Source organism: Equus przewalskii, chromosome 6, assembly GCF_037783145.1.
Source record: "Equus przewalskii isolate Varuska chromosome 6, EquPr2, whole genome shotgun sequence".
Taxonomy (NCBI): Eukaryota; Metazoa; Chordata; class Mammalia; order Perissodactyla; family Equidae; genus Equus; species Equus przewalskii.
In genome coordinates, this window is record NC_091836.1 from 51,535,575 (window position 1) to 51,554,685 (window position 19,111).

A 19,111-nucleotide genomic window follows, 5' to 3' on the forward strand; every position below is an offset into this window, starting at 1 on the left:
TCTGGCTCTTATATCACTCCATTAGTACTTCTGGAACAGTGGTGAGCAAGGTATCAGACAATTTTCTGGGGGTAGATTCACCTTGTTTTTTTGTTTGTTTAGTTTTTCAGTTTTTTCCAGCATTAATGAGACATAATTGACAGATAACATTGTGTAAGTTGAAGATGTGTAATATGATGTTTGATAAACATATATATTTTGAAATGTTTACCAAAATAAGATTAGTTGACCTTATCTGTTACCTCACATAACTACCATTTTGTTGTTGATGTTATGGTGAGAACATTAATGCTACTCTCATAGAAACTTTGAAGTACAACACAGTATAGTTAACTATAGTCACCATGATGTACGTTACATCCCTGGAACTTTTTCATCTTATAACTGAAAGTTTGTACCCTTTGATCAACAACACCCAAATTTCCACCACTCCTCAGCCCCTGGCAACCACCAATGTACTCTCTGTTTCTATGAGTTAAATGTTTTTAGATTCCATATATAAGGGAGATTGTCCAATATTTGTCTTTCTCTATCTGACTTATTTCACTTATCAAAATGCTCTCAAGGTCAATCCATATCAAAGCAAATGGCAGGATATCTTTATCATGGCTGAGTGTGTGTGTGTGTGTGTATCCATGACCTGAATCTTCAAGTGCTTAGAGCACAAAAGCCTTATAGAGGATGAAGCCTGTGTGGTGGGCAGTATCTGAGATGCTCCCAATGATCCTTAACTCCTTGTTTTCTTGCCCTTGTATATTTCCTTCACATTAAGTGTAAGATGGACATGATGACTCACTTTTGACAATGAGAATGTGGAAGAAATGTTGGGAAGTCACTTCTGGGAATAGAGTGAAATAAATCTATTTTTCTTTTTTCTGCCTCTCTCTTGCTCTCTGTTGCTCATATTGATGGAACCCAACTGCCATGTTTTGAACTGCCTCATAAAGAGGTTCATGTGTCAAGGAACTGAGGGAATTCTCTCACCAATAGCCAGAAAATACATAAATCCTACCAACAGCCTATGAGTGAACTTGAAATGGTCCTCAGTCAGTCAAGCCTTGGAATGACTGAACCTCTAGCCAATACCTTGATTACAGTCTTCTCTGAGGTCCTCTGAAGTTTTTATGTAAAGTATCAGTTGCCAAATAAATATGTAAAAATCAGTAGCTTTGTAATATGTCAATTTAGTTCAATTAGATAAAACATTTACCATTGAAGTCTCATTCAAATTACCAAAAAAGAAAAATTCCTGCAAATCTCCAACAAATAAAGTGCTAACCCAAACAAGAGCTAAGGAAAGAAAAATAACAATTTATCCTGAGAGACAAATATTAATTGAGAAAATGGAAATAGTATTGATACGGGGACGGCTAGCCAAAGAGTTGAAAGAAAGATTTCTTGGACTCTCAAGGTCTAGCAGTAGTGCTCTTTTATTTAGAGAATAGTGTGGAATAGCATAGGGATAGGACCCATGGGCAGTAAAGAGCTGCTGCTGCATGGGGACAGGACCCATGGGCAGTCAGAGCTGCTGCTGCCCTGAGTTGAGGGTTAGGGCTAAATTTATAAGGCAAGGGTACGTGACTTATTTTTACTGGAAAAAGAAAAGATGATGTAAAAAGTCATTAAATGATTTCAGTGCAGATGGGTTCTGGTTATCGTGTGGTCGTATAACTTTAGATATGAATCTGGTCATATAGATCGGCATGTAGGCAAGGATGCCCTGGGCTTCTCTCCCTGGGGCAGCCCTAATTCACACCATAAAAATCCATCGGGTCATATAGATCGGCATGTAGGCCAGGTCACCCTGGGCTTCTCTACTTGGGGCAGCCTTAATCCACATCAGTATCACATTCTTGTTATAGACGACCTAATTCTGCATAGACTTCATGATTAATACAATGATTTACATATATCAAAATCACACAATGAACTGTTAAATTGGAAAGAAGCCTGAATTTTATGTTAAAATTCTGCAACTTGGAAGTACAAAGCAGGAGTACAGGTGAACTTCCTCCTGAGGAGAGCAAGGACCTAGATCTTTCCAAGGACATTCACTTGTCTCTTATTCCTCTTCTATTAATACTAGCAAGTCTTTGGAGAATGGGATAACATGGCCCAACTGACTAATTATGAGCTTTGTGCATTGAGCACCCAAGGTCATACATGTGTAAATAAATGGTCATACAATTGTAAATGAAAAAATAAAGGACTCCGGGCTTTAGTTTGCTAGTTCTGTTATCATGCCACTGTGCCTGTGTCTCCTTCCTTCATGGCATCTGTATCAGAAAGGCTCAACCTGAATCTGTCTTCCTGCCAGTCCTGAGGAGGGACCCTGAGCCTTCATCACACACCAGGCAGGAGAGGGCAGTGAATCCATACTCCTAGGTCGTGAGCCAGCAGAGATACAGCACAGACCAGTGAGCACCCGAGGAGATGGTGGATGGAGGAGGGACTGTGGAGAATCTTGTTTCCTCATTATCAAGACAAGGAAGACAATGGAGATAGCCAGATGGGAGGGCATCACTATGCAAAGTTTCAGCTCAGAGGCCAATGACGTTTATGTTCATTTTTCTGTTGGGGATTTCAGAACTCTCATTCAGAATTCTGCTCTTCTCCACCTTTTCTAGTTTCCTTAGGCATCATCCACACCTGACCAGGAAATGGATCTCTCCAAACCATCCCCTAAGCACTCCAAAATGATCATGAATGTGATGATTATGATCACGATGGGGATGAGGCATAATTATAATAACATGAAACTATTGAGAGTTTGGTTTGACAGGCTCTGAGCTACGTGCTGTTCAGCTTTTAAATTTTTATCTGCATAATCCCCGCAAGATACAGGTGAATACATTATCATAATTTTACAGTTGAGGAAAGGAGTATGATGTTTTCACTTAATTTGTACCAGGTCCTGGGGTAAAAAGGGATGAAGTCAAGTTTGGCTCTGAGCAGTGAGACTCTATTCACAGGGCACAGGACAGCGCCTTTCCCTACAAGTTGGTTTCATGTGGCTGTTGAGCCCTTGAAACGTGGCTAGTCTAAACTGAGATGTGCTGTTAGTATAAAATACTAGACTTTGAAGATGCACAAAAAAAGAATGTAAAATATCTCAATTTTGTATATGGTGTAATTACAATATTTTTGGTATAGTTGGCTAAATAAAGTGTTAAAGTTAAAAAAACGAAAACCAACCTACTCAACCTTCCCTTTCTCTTCCCAGGTCGCTCCAGGCAGAATTTTCACAGGGAAATGACTGAGTTTCATGCCTTTCTAGTTCCCCAGAACCTACACTGTGGTTGGCACTGCATAGGCAACCAAAACAAAATATATATGTGTATAAAAATCTTTGTGAAATATTGATCACCCTTCATTGGTTCACAGGAAAAGAGTAGTCAAAATGCTTCCACACACTGGGGGCTTTCCTACCGGGGCTTTCAGACCTTGCAGGGATGTCCTGTGTGACTAAAGAAATAAATGAGATTGGTCGTTTCTCTCCAGGCACTCTTCCCAGAGTGATAAATTAGTTGAACCTGAAAATGGGTCATGGGGACCTCCAAATTGTAGCCAAGTCAGACAGAAGTTGGGACCTGCTACTTATGATTGGCATCTGAAGCAGGAGCTTGTGGGGCTGAGGAGTCATGGGACTGAGCCCTTAACCTGTGGGATCTGACAGTCCAGGCAGATAGTGGCAGAATTGAATTAAATTGTGGGACACTCAGCTGATGTCATGGAGAATTGCTTGATGAGGGAAATGCCCCCATATTTGGTGACCAGAAGCGTCAGAAGTGAAGGGTTTTGTGTGAAAGTAAAGGAGACATAACAGGAGGTGAAAACCTGGGTAGGTTTTTCCTACATAATGCCGAACACTTATTGTGATTTTAATTTAGTCAAAATGTTCATGTCCACTATTGGATCTCTGATGGCAATGCGTGCTATTGCGGTGGGGAATTTGGGCAAGACAATAGTTCCAATGCTGAAGGTGAGGGATGCTGTTTCTCCTCTATTTTTATAGAGGAGAACTTCCCTAAGATTATAGAGAGTACTTTCTTTAAATTTAGTAGGATCTCCAGCTATTACTGTAATTTGAGTCCCAGTACTGATTGAGAACATGAAGGTTTGCCAATTGATGCATTTCAGCACATAGTAAAGTGAATTCAGAACCTAAGTTGAAGAGATGCAAAAGCTAATTGATGCCTTTTTTGTTGTTGTTCTATAAATTCTTCTATTAAATTTTGGACTTTCATTGAGTCAAATGGTAGACTTCTGTTTCAGTTTTTGTTTCCTCTCTTACATCTGGGTTTCTTTCTTTTTACTTTTTATTTTATCACTGGGTAGACTTCAAGTGAGATCCTCTCTACCCTCCTCATACTTATAAATTTCTTTCTCCAGAGAGCCTCAAATCAGTATCTTCAGTGTTAGGGACCTCCTCCAAGATATTGGGTGTTTTATAGGGTTTATATACCATATGCTTAAATCAGGTTTGAATAAAGCCTTCCACTGTGCTACAGGGGTGCCATGGGTGTTTCTCATATAATCCTGAGAATCTGGATCTTTGTTGCAACAAAGGCATGGGGCAACAGTAGCAGCAGAGATATTAAAACGTCCTGGTCTGTTTTTAGAAGTTCACACCTCAGCATGACATCAATGGCTGCTTTTCTTCTTGTTCTTCCTCTCCTTTTCTTCTTCCTCTCCTTCCTCTCCTCCTCCTCTTTCTTCTTCTTCTTCCTCCTCTTCTTTTTTCTTCCTCTTTCTCTTTCACTTCCTCCTCCTCCTCCTTCCCCTCCTTATTCTCTCTTCTCCTTCTTCTCCTTCTCCTCTTTCTCCTTCTCTTCTCCTTCTTCTCTTTCTCTCTCTCTCAATTCCCTAATGACCAGTTTTTCATGAGCAATCATCCTATGGAGCTATAACTTCCTCAGTATATTCTTTCCCCTGAGCATTCACAAGAGCCATTGCCTGGTTGAAACACACAGCCAGCCATCAGAATAAGACTCTTTCCTCTGACCCTAATGTCAGTCACAGCTTCATTCTAAGATATACAGATAGCTCAGATAGGTCTGGGCCAAGACACAAGACCCAGGGCCACAATAAAGACGTACCAATTCCATACTCTTGTCTCTAATATCTAAGTAATTATCAAAAGATCTAAATTAGGTAAGTTAGATACATATGAGAAGATTGGAAGGACACATAAAATGCAGCACAGTCCAAAGTGCAAGCTTCTAGCAGGTAGGAGCTCAAAGAGTATGCCTGTCTTCAGGCAGCAGAGCCAGGGAGCAAACCAGAAGAAAAGAAAGACCTTTGAGGATGGTGGTCATTGTCTGAGTGCCCCACTCACTGAATCAAGAGGAGTGGACACTCTGCAGAAATAGAGTGGACTCCCACTCAAAATTTGGCTTGGATGTCGAGGCTGATAATGCCACACACACGCACAAGAGAGTACACAAACTTTTATTCCTCATATAAAGGTCTCCTTCTCTGGGCAGAGCTTAGCAGGGAATCTAAGCTGATCTGAAATGACGGAAGAGTGCAGTGAAAGTGGCTGGCTTAGGATTTTTATTGTGGTTAAAGTGTGGGTTCACAGTGAAAATTCCTGCATATATGCATGGGCTTGCTAGGTTTGAATCTCTCGCTGTTGCCAATGGAGGGATGACCCAGGCTTGCTTTTTTTTATTGAGATATAATGAAAATCTAATATTATTTTAGTTTCAGTTGTACAATTTAATGATTCAGCATTTATATATATTGTGAAATGGTCAGCACAATAATTCTAGTTAACATCCGTTACCATACCTAGTTACAAAATTTTTTTTTCTTTCGATGAGAACTTTTAAGATCTACTAACTCAGCAACTTTCAAATATGCAGTACAATATTATTAACTATAGTCACCATGCTGTACATAACACCCCAGGACTTATTTGTCTTATAACTGGAGGACCAAGTTGTCTTATCAGCTAGCTAGATGTTTGGGAGAAGAGTAAGAGAGAGAGGTGTGACTTAAAAACTTAGCAGCCAAACATCACATTCAAGAAATGGAGTCAGACACTTTGTTAAATAGTTCTTAAAGGGTGTTTATACATAGTCCAAATCAAGGGAATTTATTTTGTGTCCTTTAACTAAAACATTTTTCTTCTTTAAGACAGATGATATTTGTTATTCCTTTTTTCTTCTTTCAAAGGAGGGAACTGATATATTAGTCTGTTTATAGATTTTTAAAATCTTTAATTATCCTTACACCTCTAATTTCTTTAGCTCAGTCTTTCCCAAGTCGATGCATATACAAACAGGTGAATGAAGCAAAAGCCAATGAGAAGGAGTTCTAAGAAGAATGTGTTTGCCACAACCAAGAAGCTTTGCTAAAGTGGTATGGCCCTCAAGTGTGAATGCTTTATCTTTGAATTGCTTGAATCCAAAACACAGACACAATGATGGGTACCTGTATACTTGTTTCTCTTACATCAACTCATTTATTTTCCAAAAGGTGTCTCTGCTCTGTGGAACCCCAGAATCTAATAGTTGTCTTGGAATTCCTCTTTCTTGGGTTCTCAGATGATCCAGAACTGTGGCCTCTAATTTTTGGCCTGTTCCTGTCCATGTACCCATTAATCATTCTGGGGAATCTGTTTGTTATCCTCACTGTTAGCTCTGATTCCCACCTCCAAGCCCTCGTATACTTCTGTCTCTCCATCCTATCCACGGGTGATATCAGTTTTACTTCTACCATCGTCCCAAAGATGATATTGGACATTGAAACTCATAGCAGAGTCATCTTCTATGCAAGCTTCCTGATTCAGTTGTCTTTTCTCTTTTAATCTTTTTGGATGTTTGGACAGTTTACTCTTAACTGTGATGGCCTATGATCTGTTCATAGCTATTTGCTATCCCTTACACTACCTTGTCATAATGAATGCCCTCCTCTGTAGCTTCCTGGTTCTGGTATCATTTTGATCAGACTTTTGTACTCCCAGCAGCACTGTTTAATGATGTTGCAACTAACATTTTGCGCAATTGTGGAAATCCTCATTTCTTCTGTGATACTCCTCAACTCCTCAAGCTTTCCTGTAATGATGCCTCCATCAATAAAATGTTAATATATTGTATTGGTGTCATCTTTGGCAGTATTCTATTCACAGGGATCCTTTTCTCTTAACTCAAATTGCTTCCTCAATTTTGAGAGTCTCATCAACAAGTGGGAAGTACAAAGACCTCCAGGTGTGGCTCTCACCTGTCAGTTGTTTGCTTATTTTGTGGAACAACCTTTGGGAAATACCTCAGTTCTCTGGGTTCACATTCCCCCAGGAAGGATGCAGTGGCCTTGGTGATGTACACTGTGGTCACCCCCATGCTGAACACCTTCATCTACAGCCTGACAAACAGGGACATTGAGAGGGCCTTGAGAGTCTCCTCAACAAAACAGCCTAGTCTCAATATTTGGGCTTTTTTGCTGTTGTGGTTGTTCAGTGGATTACAAATTATTGCAAAGCCAAAGATCTGGAATTGGTAAACCTTCCTCTTTGGTATCATAATTTTTGTAGCTCATGGTTTTCACTCCTCTTGATTTATCATATATGAAAATTACTTATGTTGGTTCATCTTTGATGGGATTAAAGAAGTATTCTGGGATCCTACATGTGTCAGAATCACTGCACAGTTGAATCTTTTTACCTCTATGGAATCCTCTATATTTTTCACCTATGACCTGGGATCCTGTAGAAATTCAGAACACTCTTTTAAATATATATACAGTTTTCAACCATTTTCACTGTCCATATCTGTTTTCCATAAAACTTTGGCTTTGATCAAATCAATTGATGCAGGTTGTATCAGAGAATGTATGTCTTTAGTCCTCAATCTTGGCTTCATACTAGAAGTATCTGATGAGCTTTAAAATCCTCATGCCTGAGTTACCACCATAGATTATGATTTAATTGGACTGGAAAGTGAAAAGAGCAAGATCAGTTTTAACAGCACCCCAGGTGGATCTAATGTGCAGCCAAGGTGAAGACCTGTTGAATTTTGTCAGGTGTTTCCTTGAAATGTGACTTGTATGTTTTCAGTCCTTTACTGTTCATGACCAGGTCTTGAAGATCTTAAGGTGATCAGAGTTCATAAAGGAGAAGATATGAATAGAGTTTGCCTTAATAACAAGCAATGCAATTTTTTCCCCTCATATTCCTAGTAATATTTTTTCATATGTCTTCTCCCTCCATGCTCTACAGCTGGTCCTATGTGCTGGATCTTAAGCTATAATTTTTTGCTCCAAACTTATGCTTCTCTAATTTAATTTGTGATGCTGTGGTGGGGGGCTGGGAATCTTTTAACTGCTTCTCTGATTTTCTATCTGGTTTCCCTTTAGACTCCTCTAATATCATTAACATTAACTTCACATGCATTAATGCCCAACTTTTTCCCTTTACTCCTTAACCTGTGGCATTGTCACTACATCCAGCAGCTATGACTCTGTTACTGTATTTTTTCTTTTAAGCCTTTCATCTTTTAATTACCATTAACTATACCTGTATTAAATTGTCTTCATTAAAATAACTAGTGTGGTTTCTCTTTTCTTGATCAACCCCTGCCCAATAAATCATAAAGTTACATTGTAAGGTGCAACTGGAAGATTGCAAAGTGAGCTCAGGTTAAAAAAGTGATTGTAAAGATATCTCCTGGTCAAGGGTGTGCAACTGCAGTTTAAAGAAATGGTATGATATTTCCAGTGGCTGTGTGGTTCTAATTGTGCCTGTAGATCATTGCCAACCAATTCATTATTAATAAATTTAGTTCTATCTTCATTTTTATTACTCAAGGGTAACAAACGACCACATCCACAAAGGGTAGATCTTTCCTTTCACTAGTGACAGCCTCTTTAGGATTCCATTTTGTAACCATACTTCCCTGTCTTCTGTTATGATCAATGTTTCATAAGCTCTTTGTGCCTCTGCACACACCAAGGTACCTGTGTACATATCAGTCTTTCCTTTAGAGGTGCTACACGTAGATTCTGAGGTAGCCATCCAGACTTTTTGAAAGGCTGCCTAATAACTTTTACCACTTAGCTAAATCACCTACAAACTTAACTGACAATGGTCCTCATATCTGATGGGCTCTTCTCATTATGAAATTACTTCAGTTTAACATTATATTTTTCCTCTTGCCCAAACATTCTAAAATGTCTCAACACTCAAAATTCTTTATAATCCCACCATTTCATCATTTGGGCTCCCTAAAATTTTCCTCTGCCATTGATGCACACACACATAATTAGCATACTTTCTCCCATACCTAATTTAATTAGGAAAATATTTGTTTTTTTCCTGTCAGTTAATGAGAAATCAGTCTCTGAGTTCCTCATTCAGATAAATTTGAGGCATGAGGACTGCAAAGATAAGCTATAGACATTGCCACAAATCATGATTCCCATACATTCCACTTTATCTCACTATGTAAGCCAAAATCACCTGTTTTTAAAAAAGACTTGAAGAGTTAAAATACAAAGATTCCAAAGAAAATGTATTTGGAGGGAGATGAGCCCTTACTAGTTGAGCAGAGATCAGAAGCCTCTAGAGATGCTTGCTGAATTGGTCCTGAAATGGCTGTGACTTCTCCTGGCAAAGATGAAAGGACTCTGTTGGTATAAGAGAGCCCAGAGACGCTTCTTCTTATGACATGGCCAGGAGCAGCATGTTGGAGTCTGCAGAATTACCTAAAAGTGAGCAGGCTCTTCTATTTGCCAATTATCCAGTAAAGTTTTGTTGAGAAGATAGTGATGTGATGAGTTGAGAACTATTCAGGAAAGCAGAGATAAATCTCTAGAATCTTTTTGTGTTTATAGCCCCAATTCCTGATAAGAAAGTGTGGCCTTGGGGTGGGCAGCTTCTAAGATGCTCTCAATATCCACTGCTTCCTATATTTATACCCTTGTATTTTTCCATTTCCAACTGGGCTGGACTGTGTGACTTGCATCCAATGAAAAAACTATCAAAAAAATATTGGAACATCACTCCAACCTTAAAGTTCAAATAGACTCAGACTTCCAACTTGCCAGCCCTCTTCTACTCTCTCACCAGTTCGTTCTGATGGAAGATAGCTGCCATGTTTTCAGCTGCCCAGTGGAGAAGCCCATGTGGCAAGAAACTGAGAGATGACTGTAGCCCTACGTTTAGAATGCAGACATTTGTGAAACTCCCTGTAGTATTTAAGGAAACTGACAATTTAATAAGTATTTCAAATTAGATAGTTAATGTACCAACATGCATAAATTCTACAGATAAATTAAAACGTTGTCATTCAAAATAGCAAAAACCATAAATCTCCAAACATAAGATCCAAAAGTCCAAAGCAGGAATACAGAAATAAAAATAGAAAGTTCTCCTTAAAGACATAAATTTCAATTGAGAAAATAAAAATTTGCATTACAGTCTTGGTGTAAACGACATAATTCTTCCTACATGCATGATTAATTCAATGAATTTGTAGATCTACAACTCACACATTGCTTTTTTAATTGAAAAACATCTGAATTTATAAAATTCCTGCAACTTGGAAGCCAGAAGTGAGAAGTATGGATGAGCTTCCTCTTGAAAAAAGGAAGGACTCAGACTCTTCCTAAAACATTCTGTTTTCCGTTTTCCTCTTCCATTAATAATAGCAAGTCCACAGAGATTGCACTAACACAGACTAATTTTGCTAATTATGAGCTCTGTGCATTGAGCTCTCAAGGCCATACAAGTGTAAATAATCAGCCTGTGCCTACAGCCCTTCAGGTTCTTGGTCCCAGTCTGTCTTTTCTTCCCAGAATCACCATCTGGATCAGGAGGCCTGTGACTAGCTGTGTCTTCCTGCCAGTCCTGAGGATGCAGACTAAACCTTCACCACTTTCCAGGCAGGAGAAGGGCAGCAGATTCTCACCCGTGGTCATACTCCAGCAGAGACACAGAACAGTCCAGTGAGTACCGTGAAGACAGTGGATAGAGACGAGACTTTCAGGAGCATTGTCTTTTCATAATTAAGACAAATAGGAGAGTTGGACAAACAGGTGGTAGGGCACCAAATGCAGAGTTTCAGCTTAGAGCCCCATGTAGTTTATATTGTTGTTTCTGTTGGGGACCCCAAAACTCTCAATCAAAGTTTTCATTTCTCCCTCATTGGTTCTGCTGTCATATGTATCTCTCCCATGACAGCAGTAGTAAGTCCTTATAAACTGTTCTCTAAGCACTGAAAAACAATCGGGAAAGTGATGTTGGTGATAATGATGAAAACGATGACAGTACCACAATGTGACATACGTTTACTTAGGGATTTTAAGTGCCAGGCTCTAAGCTAAGTTTCTTTATATAGCTTATTAGTTTTTATCTGCATTCTCACCCCAAAAAGAGGGAAATACGCATTATCATCATTTTACAGTTCAGGACAGAAGCACAGCATTTTTATTTAATTTTATCAGGTCCTGGAGTCAAAAAGGGTAAAGTCAGGTTTCAATCCAGACAGTGAGATTCCAATCACAGGGCACCTAAACAATATTCTCTTCTACTAATCCGACCTGGAATTTCTCTTCCTTTCGTTCCATGCAGAGGCCCCCCTCACTGTGCTCTTCTCTTTGGTTTTCTTCTAGACCACAGTGGAAAGCAGTGGGTTGCCCTGGCTGCATCAGCTATAGTATGGGGGAGATCACATGCAGGAATCACATGATAATTCAGAGCAGATCTCTTTCTTGTCCCTGCTCTCAAATTTTCCTTCAATTGTTCCACTTTCTCCTTCACTCTTGTAATTTTTCCCATCTTGATCTAAGGGAGGCATAGAGTCAAAGTGTTGGGTTCCATTCTTAGTCAGGAAACTGTTAAAATGTATACCTCAGGAAGTTTGCAATAGACTTCTGGAAGACTGCTTAAACTCTCCTTGTTAAACAGTGAACAATTTCTGTGCATGGTACTCACCCTTTAATTTTGAATCTTACCTGTCCTATGTGGCACTGGGCAAGTTTTTAGTATCTCTGAGCCTGAAGCTTGCCATCTGAGTTGATCTCCAGTTGATAAAATTGTACTGAGTGAGAATTAAACACAACGGGTGCTGATCATGTGAATAAAAACGTGATGGGGTCTTGCCCGATGGCACAGCGGTTAAGTGTGCACGTTCTGCTTTAGCGGCCGGGGTTCGCCAGTTCAGATCCCGGGTGTGGACATGGCACCGCTTGGCATGCCATGCTGTGGTAGGCGTCCCACATATAAAGTAGGAAAATGGGCGTGGATGTTAGCTCAGGGCCAGTCTTATCTCATGAAAAGAGGAGGACTGGCAGCAGTTAGCTCAAGGCTGATCTTCCTCAAAAAAAAAAAAAAGAAAGAAAAAATGTGATGGATGTATACAGTAGAGACAAAGTAAATTTTAGGCATTTTTCTTAGTACCAAGGCTAAGCACCAGATACCAACTAAATGATCCTGTACTCTGCTGGTTTGGTTTTCCCTAGATCCTGAGAGAACATTTTGTCCTTATGTATGCAGACTTTGATGCGTGATGAGAAACAACTTAGTCTCATTCAATTCGGCTACCCCAAAGTCTATCATTGCTTGGCACAGTGTAGGCTACAAGAACAGTAACAATCTCTGTTATATACTGAATAGAATCTTCCTTGGTTCTCAGGAACAGAACATGGTCAATATGGCTTCCACACACTGGGCACTTTCCTGCCTTTACTTTCATTCCTTCCAGTGATGTTACTTAGGACTAGGCAAAAAATAAAACAGTGTTTCTTATCTATGTCACATATTTTCTAAGGGAGGCATTGTTTTCCATGTAATATAGTCTACAACATTCAATTGTAAAAAATGTGGATATTTTCTTTAAAATGACAGCAAAAGAGAAAGAGAAAGGGAAGTAAATCTTGCTGTGTGGACTGAGACACATGTTAGGATTTCCACTCATTCCACGAATAGATTCCCTAGGACATGATAGAATTCTCTCTCTGCCATATAATAGAATAAAAGGTTATTAAACCTTTCTTGGGATTGTGTTTCATCAATAAACCCACTATTCCAATAATGATTCAAATTCTGATTTGAAAATCATGAATGAATATTTATTATGTGCAGACCTCTGTTTGGTGCCACATATATCCTAGAAATGGACATTATTCTTCCCATTTCTGGTTAAGGAATTCCAGCACAGAAAGTTGGAGAGATGGACGTGCACTCCACTTTTAGTGGGTGAAAAATGTGGGACTCAGACAACAGTCTCCTGACACCAATCCCAGGGTTCTGTCTTCTTGAACAGAGCAGAATATCTCTTTTCTTTTGAAAGCTGCTTTAGTCCCAAATGGACACACAGAAACAAAGCCATAGATTCATTCTCTTGGGATTTGGTGAGTTCGTCTGTGAATTAGGGGAATGGACAAAGTGGTTTGCAGGGGACTTTAGCACATGAATATTGCAGATCACAAAGTCCTCTATGAACAGTAATACATTTTGTAGCCCATTTTGGAAATCTGAGATATGGAAATATTATTCCAAGATGGAAATTTTCATGTGTCTGTATCATGCAAGCAGACTTGAGGGATCTTTCTGATGCTATACCTTGACAATAAGAGCATGTAGTTGATGTGTCTAAATTTTCTATTGGGAATAATTTTAGATAAGAGTAAAATTTACAACTCAAATAATTATCTTTCGTGCATATACATTATAGAAATTCTTACTTGTGCGATATGGAGGTGAACAGAAGAGTTTATTAGGAATTATCTCCTACTTATTAGGAGATGAGCATTAGGAGTTTTATTAGGAAATATTGTAATAAGAAATTGAAAGATAAAATGAAGTTCATCTCTCAAGTAATACTATGCCCATTTAAATTGTTTGAAATAGATGTATGTACTTCACAGAGGCTCAAAATACAATATTTTTGTAAATGAGAACTTCTCAGGAAACAGAACGTGTATTATGATACAATTTAGGTAGGCTTTCAATAAAACTGTTTATTAATGCGTGAATCTGTTTATGAATACATAAACTCAATACTGATATCATAGAAACATTGAAATGAAAGTACATCCACCAAATTCATAGCAGTGTTTGCTTTTGGGCAACTGAAGTGCAAGACAATGGGATCATGCAGGGAAAGAAAAAAACCCAATTTTATTGGTAATAAATATGAGTTCTGAAGCAAATAGGATTAAATATTTTTATGTTTAATGTGAGTAGTAGGCAATAATAGCAATAATAATAATAGGTAACATTAATGGAGCATTTACTAAGTGCCTAGCAATGGTTCTTCACCCTGGCTATGTGTTAGTATGACCAAAGTATTTATGTGTAGAGGTTCTGATTTAGTTGGTTGTAGGTTGTGACCAGCACATCAGTAAAATTTTAAAGATCCACAGGTAATTACAATGAGCAACCAGAATTGAGAAAAACTGGCTAAGCACTTTATAATTATTATTTAATTTGATTTTTATAGCAACCTGATGAGATAAGTTCAGTTAATATACCCATTTCATATACAGAACTTCCAACTTCTCAGAAGGTCAAGGACTTATCCATCAATTGTTGGCAAATTCTAAGTCACACACATCTCTTGCAGTAATTTGAATAATAGTTTCCCAAATACATCCATTTCCTAATCTCCAGAACCTATGACTATGTTACCTCATGGCAAAAGGCACGTTGCAGATGTGATGAAGTTAGGCATCTTGAGATGGTAAAATTATCTTGAATTATCTGGTTGGGCTCAATGTAATAAAAAGCGTGTTTATAAGAGGGAGGAAAGAGGGCCAGAGTGAGAATTGAAGATACTATACTGTTGACTTTGAAGAGGAGAAAGGGGCCGTGAGTCAATGAAGGCAATAGGCCTCTAGAATTTGGAAAAGGCAAGGTAGCAGAATCTCCTCTAGAGCCTTCAGAAGGAAAGCAGCTCTGCTTGTACATTTTATACTTCCGAGCTCCAGAATTGTAATATAACAAATTTATGTCATTTTAAGCCACTAGACTTGGGGGAATTTGTTACAACAACTAATACAACTTTCTTCCAAAATCTACCAATCTCATTGCTACTGGCTTAGGTCAGGTCCCCATCATCACTCCCCTGGACTATTTCCACAATATCCTAACTGTTCCCTCTGCCTCCAATTTTTCCCACTCAGGATAATCCTAAACTCCTCATATTATACATATGATTACACCATGGCTCTGGTGCTTAACTGCTTTTAAAATCTTTAGTATGTCAAATTAGGCTCTCAATGATCTGTCTTCCATCTAGATATTCAACCCTATTCCTAATATCTCAGCCATAGGTTAAATACATCTCACTCTTGAATGTCTCTTGAATGTCACCCATATCTATTCTCCAGTTAAATTTCTTCTCTTTTTTTTCTATTCAACTTTCAAGCGTATTCTCCTATTAGAAGTTTTTCCTGAATAGCAAGTGTTGGCAAAAATGTGGAAAAACTGGAAGCTTCATGCTTTCCTAGTAGGAATGTAAAATGGTGCAATGACTTTGGAAAGTAATTTGGTAGTTTCTCAAAAAGTTAAGCATAAATTTATCATATAGTCCAATAATTGCATTCCAAGTTATCTATGGAAGAGAAATGAAAGTGAATGTCAACATAGAGACACAGGCAGAAATGTTCATAGAAGCATTATTCATAATAACCCCAAATTGGAAATAATCAGATGTCCATCTGCTGGTCAATGAATAAGCGCAATATGGTATACACATACAATAGAATACTATTCTATTACTATCTAAAAGGATCAAAATATTGATACATACTTCCACATGGATGAGCCTCAAAAACATTGGTAACTAGAAGCAGCTTGATACAAATGAAGAAATATTGTATGATTCCATTTATATAAAATATCTAAAAAAAGGCAAATTTATAGAGGCAAAATGTTATAGGTGGTTTTCTAGGGCTGAAGTCAGAGTGGAAATTAACTGCAAATGAACTCAAAGGTAACTTTTGATATGATAGACATTGTCTAAAACTGGATTGCGGTAATGATTGCATAACTCTATAAATTTACTAAATTCATTGAATTTACATTTTCATGAATGAATTTCATGGCCTCAATAAAAATGTTTAAAAGTAAATGTCTAAGGGATTTTTCCTGGAATTATTCAAGGTGAGTTGAAATCTTTCACCTTTGTTTTCCACAGGATGCCTTACACACCAATATTATTATGCTCACTCCCTCTATATTGCAATCATTTGTATCTCTCTGGTCTCCTCCTCAAGTTATACACAGTAGACAATAAATACACACTAGATTAAACTTAGTGGCATCAAAGTAAATTGAAGCAGCTTCAAATAAGTCTTTTGTCTGCAACAAATTATGATCTCGAGTAATTTTGCAGTCCTCAGCATGTCTCCAATAGTTACTTTCCCTTATTCTCTCAATGTCATTAAACCCTTCTGTGATATTGTCTTGATGCATTACAGTCTTTATCACCTGTTAGCTTTGGTTCCTACAAAAGCTAATGCTGAGTCAAGAATTCATGTACAAGCACTTTATTGGAAGGAGCAATGAATGTAGGGAGACAGGAGGAGTGGACACAGGGATGAAAATACATCTAATAAAGCTTGCATTAAGTGAGCTACCACAGTAAATGAGCAGAGTTTTCAACATGTGGGGAAATTCTGGAAAATGGTTCAAAATCCGAAACTCAGAATTATCCCAGTTGAAGGGTGAAGGAGATGGTGTACCACACACCTCTCCCTCAAGGGCTGTCTCTGAAGGGGCATGATTCCCTGTTACTTCTGCCACTACATATTGGGCAAGGACGGTTTTAGCTGATGCCAGCCATTGGTAATCATGAAGTGGAGATGGTGAGAGGGTCCCAGGGAATTTAGAGGAATGTTGACAGCATCTACTACTTCATCCTTCCCTGCAGACTCAATACCATAACATTCCTCTCAAAAAGTGAGCTAAGTTCTCAACATCTTCCATACGTGTGTAACTGTGATTCCTGATGGCACTTCCAGAGAATCCCAGAAAAAAATTAAACCATGTGGTAAAACAGCTCTGATTCTATTTTATTCAACATTATATGTTATAGGATCTTAGAGGGAGTACCTCAAAATTCCAATGATGAGAAATAAAGATCAAATAAAATAAAGGAAGAAAAGAATGAAAGAAGGAAGAAAGGAAGGACCTCAAAGAATAAAGTAACATCTCAGTGTTAATCTAGATAGTATACTACTATGAATCATCTGAACAAGCCAACGTTTAAATCTATATTCCTCCTATGAAGTTGAAAAATTACATTAGTGTTCTCATGACAAGTAAGATACCAAAGTCACTGTGAGTAAGCCAGGTTAGAGTCCAAGTCAATGTCAGTCTCTTTTTGAAAAGTGAAGTGAATGAGATAAAATATCTCAAAGATATACTTTCAAGTTGAAATAAAGTCGTATATGTGAATAAACAAGGGCCATCCTGATAGATAAGCATTTTGTTGTGACAAATGTATGATTTTCCTTTCATTTCTCCCAGAGAAAACAAGTGCACCACCAAATGGAGGTGAAGAACATCAACGTTTGAGTGGATAAATTTTGAGGAAACCACATCAGCAGTTGGTACAATAAGCTCTTTAAATCTATAGTTAGAACATAGCAATTTTTATCTTTCAGATCCGTTCATGTATGTTATATACAGGGATGCATATGACTGGTCCTAAACTTTGGCTTCATATTGGAGTCACCTGGGGATCTTTAAAAATATTAATCATTGCTTCTCACCACACATTATAATTGAATTGGACTGAGGTGTAGCTTTAGCTTGTGGACTTAAAAATCATGCCGTTTGGTTTTCATGTAAAACCAAGGTTGTGAACTACTGATCTAATCACATATTTCATTCAAAGACGATTAGTATGTTTGGATCTTTTATTGCTCATGAGCAGATGCTGAAGTTTTTAAAGTCCCCCTAGCTCACAAGAGGGATGATATGAAAAATTTCACCCTCACAACAAGCACTGTGACTTTTCCCACCATTCCTGATATTTCTTTATGTATCTTCTCCTTCTATACCATACAACTACTCATCTGTGCTGGCTAATAAGATATTGTCACCTTGCTCCAAACACACCCTTCTATACTTTACTTGAGCAAAGCATAGCTATTTCCTTTCACTAGTAACAGTATCTTTAGGACTTCAATTTGGAGCTATTCTTGCCTGTCTCTTGTCCTGACACATCTGTCTTTGGGCTCTGATCTGTGTCCACTCTACGGGTATCCATCTTTCCTTTAGAAGTATTGCACAGAGTTTCTGAGGTAGTGATCTGGGGCTCTCTGAAAACCTGCCTACTAACTAGTTTAAATTCTTTGGCTTCGGCCATGAAGCTCAATCATCCGCCAAGTTCACACATCAGGAACTTTGATACTGGAGAAGGGAATGCCCTTTACAGAAGACAAAGCCATACCAGCCAGTGAGAAGAGATACTTTCCATTAAAAATGAGTAAATTAGGGTTTTTACTACTTAGGTTTCAAAGAAATGAAATGAGACAGTTTGGGCCTGATCTACTCCGGAGTAATGAATGGGCTCTGTCTTCATTTCTGAAAACCTAAGTAATGGACTAAGGCCTTGGAATTCACCCCCCCCTCCTTTTTCTTTTTGAGGAAAAATTAGCTCTGAGCTAACATCTGCCACCAACCCTCCTTTTTTTGCTGAGGAAGACGGGCCCTGAGCTAACATCTGTGCCCACCTTCCTCTACTTTTTATGTGAGACTCCTGCCACAGCATGGCTTGTCAAGCAGTGCCATGTCCGCACCCGGGATCTGAACCGGTGAACCACTGGCTGCCAAAGTAGAATGTGTGAACTTAACCTCTGTGCCACCAGGCTGGCCCCAAAGGCTTTGGAATTTGTCAAGGTAATTATGATGGTTAATTTTATGTGTCAAATTGGCTGGGCCATGGTGCCCAGATATTTGATTAAACATTATTCTGGATGTTTTTTGGCTGAGGTTAACATTTAGATCAGCGGCCTTTGAGCAAAGCAGATGACTCTCTATTACGTGGGTGGGCTGCCTCCACTCAGTTGAAGGCCTTAATAAAACAAAGACTGATGCACTGGAGGAAGAAGAAATCCTGCCAGCAGATTGCCTTTGGACTTGAACTGCAACTCTTCC

The 19,111-nt window shown here is 38.6% G+C and overlaps 1 protein-coding gene across 2 annotated transcripts in view; it reads left to right on the forward strand.

The window, feature by feature from the left end:
• LOC103543970 (olfactory receptor 7E178-like) overlaps positions 1-19,111 on the forward strand; it is a 59,349-nt gene that overhangs the window by 23,395 nt on the left and 16,843 nt on the right. The window contains exons 1-3 of one of the 2 annotated variants that reach the window (XM_070623736.1): positions 6,255-6,366; positions 10,798-10,947; positions 17,477-17,559. The gene's annotated coding sequence lies outside the window, so the exon portion shown is untranslated. Of the gene's footprint in view, positions 1-6,254; positions 6,367-10,797; positions 10,948-17,476; positions 17,560-19,111 lie in introns of those variants that run through there. The other variant, XM_070623735.1, reaches the window with a different exon arrangement.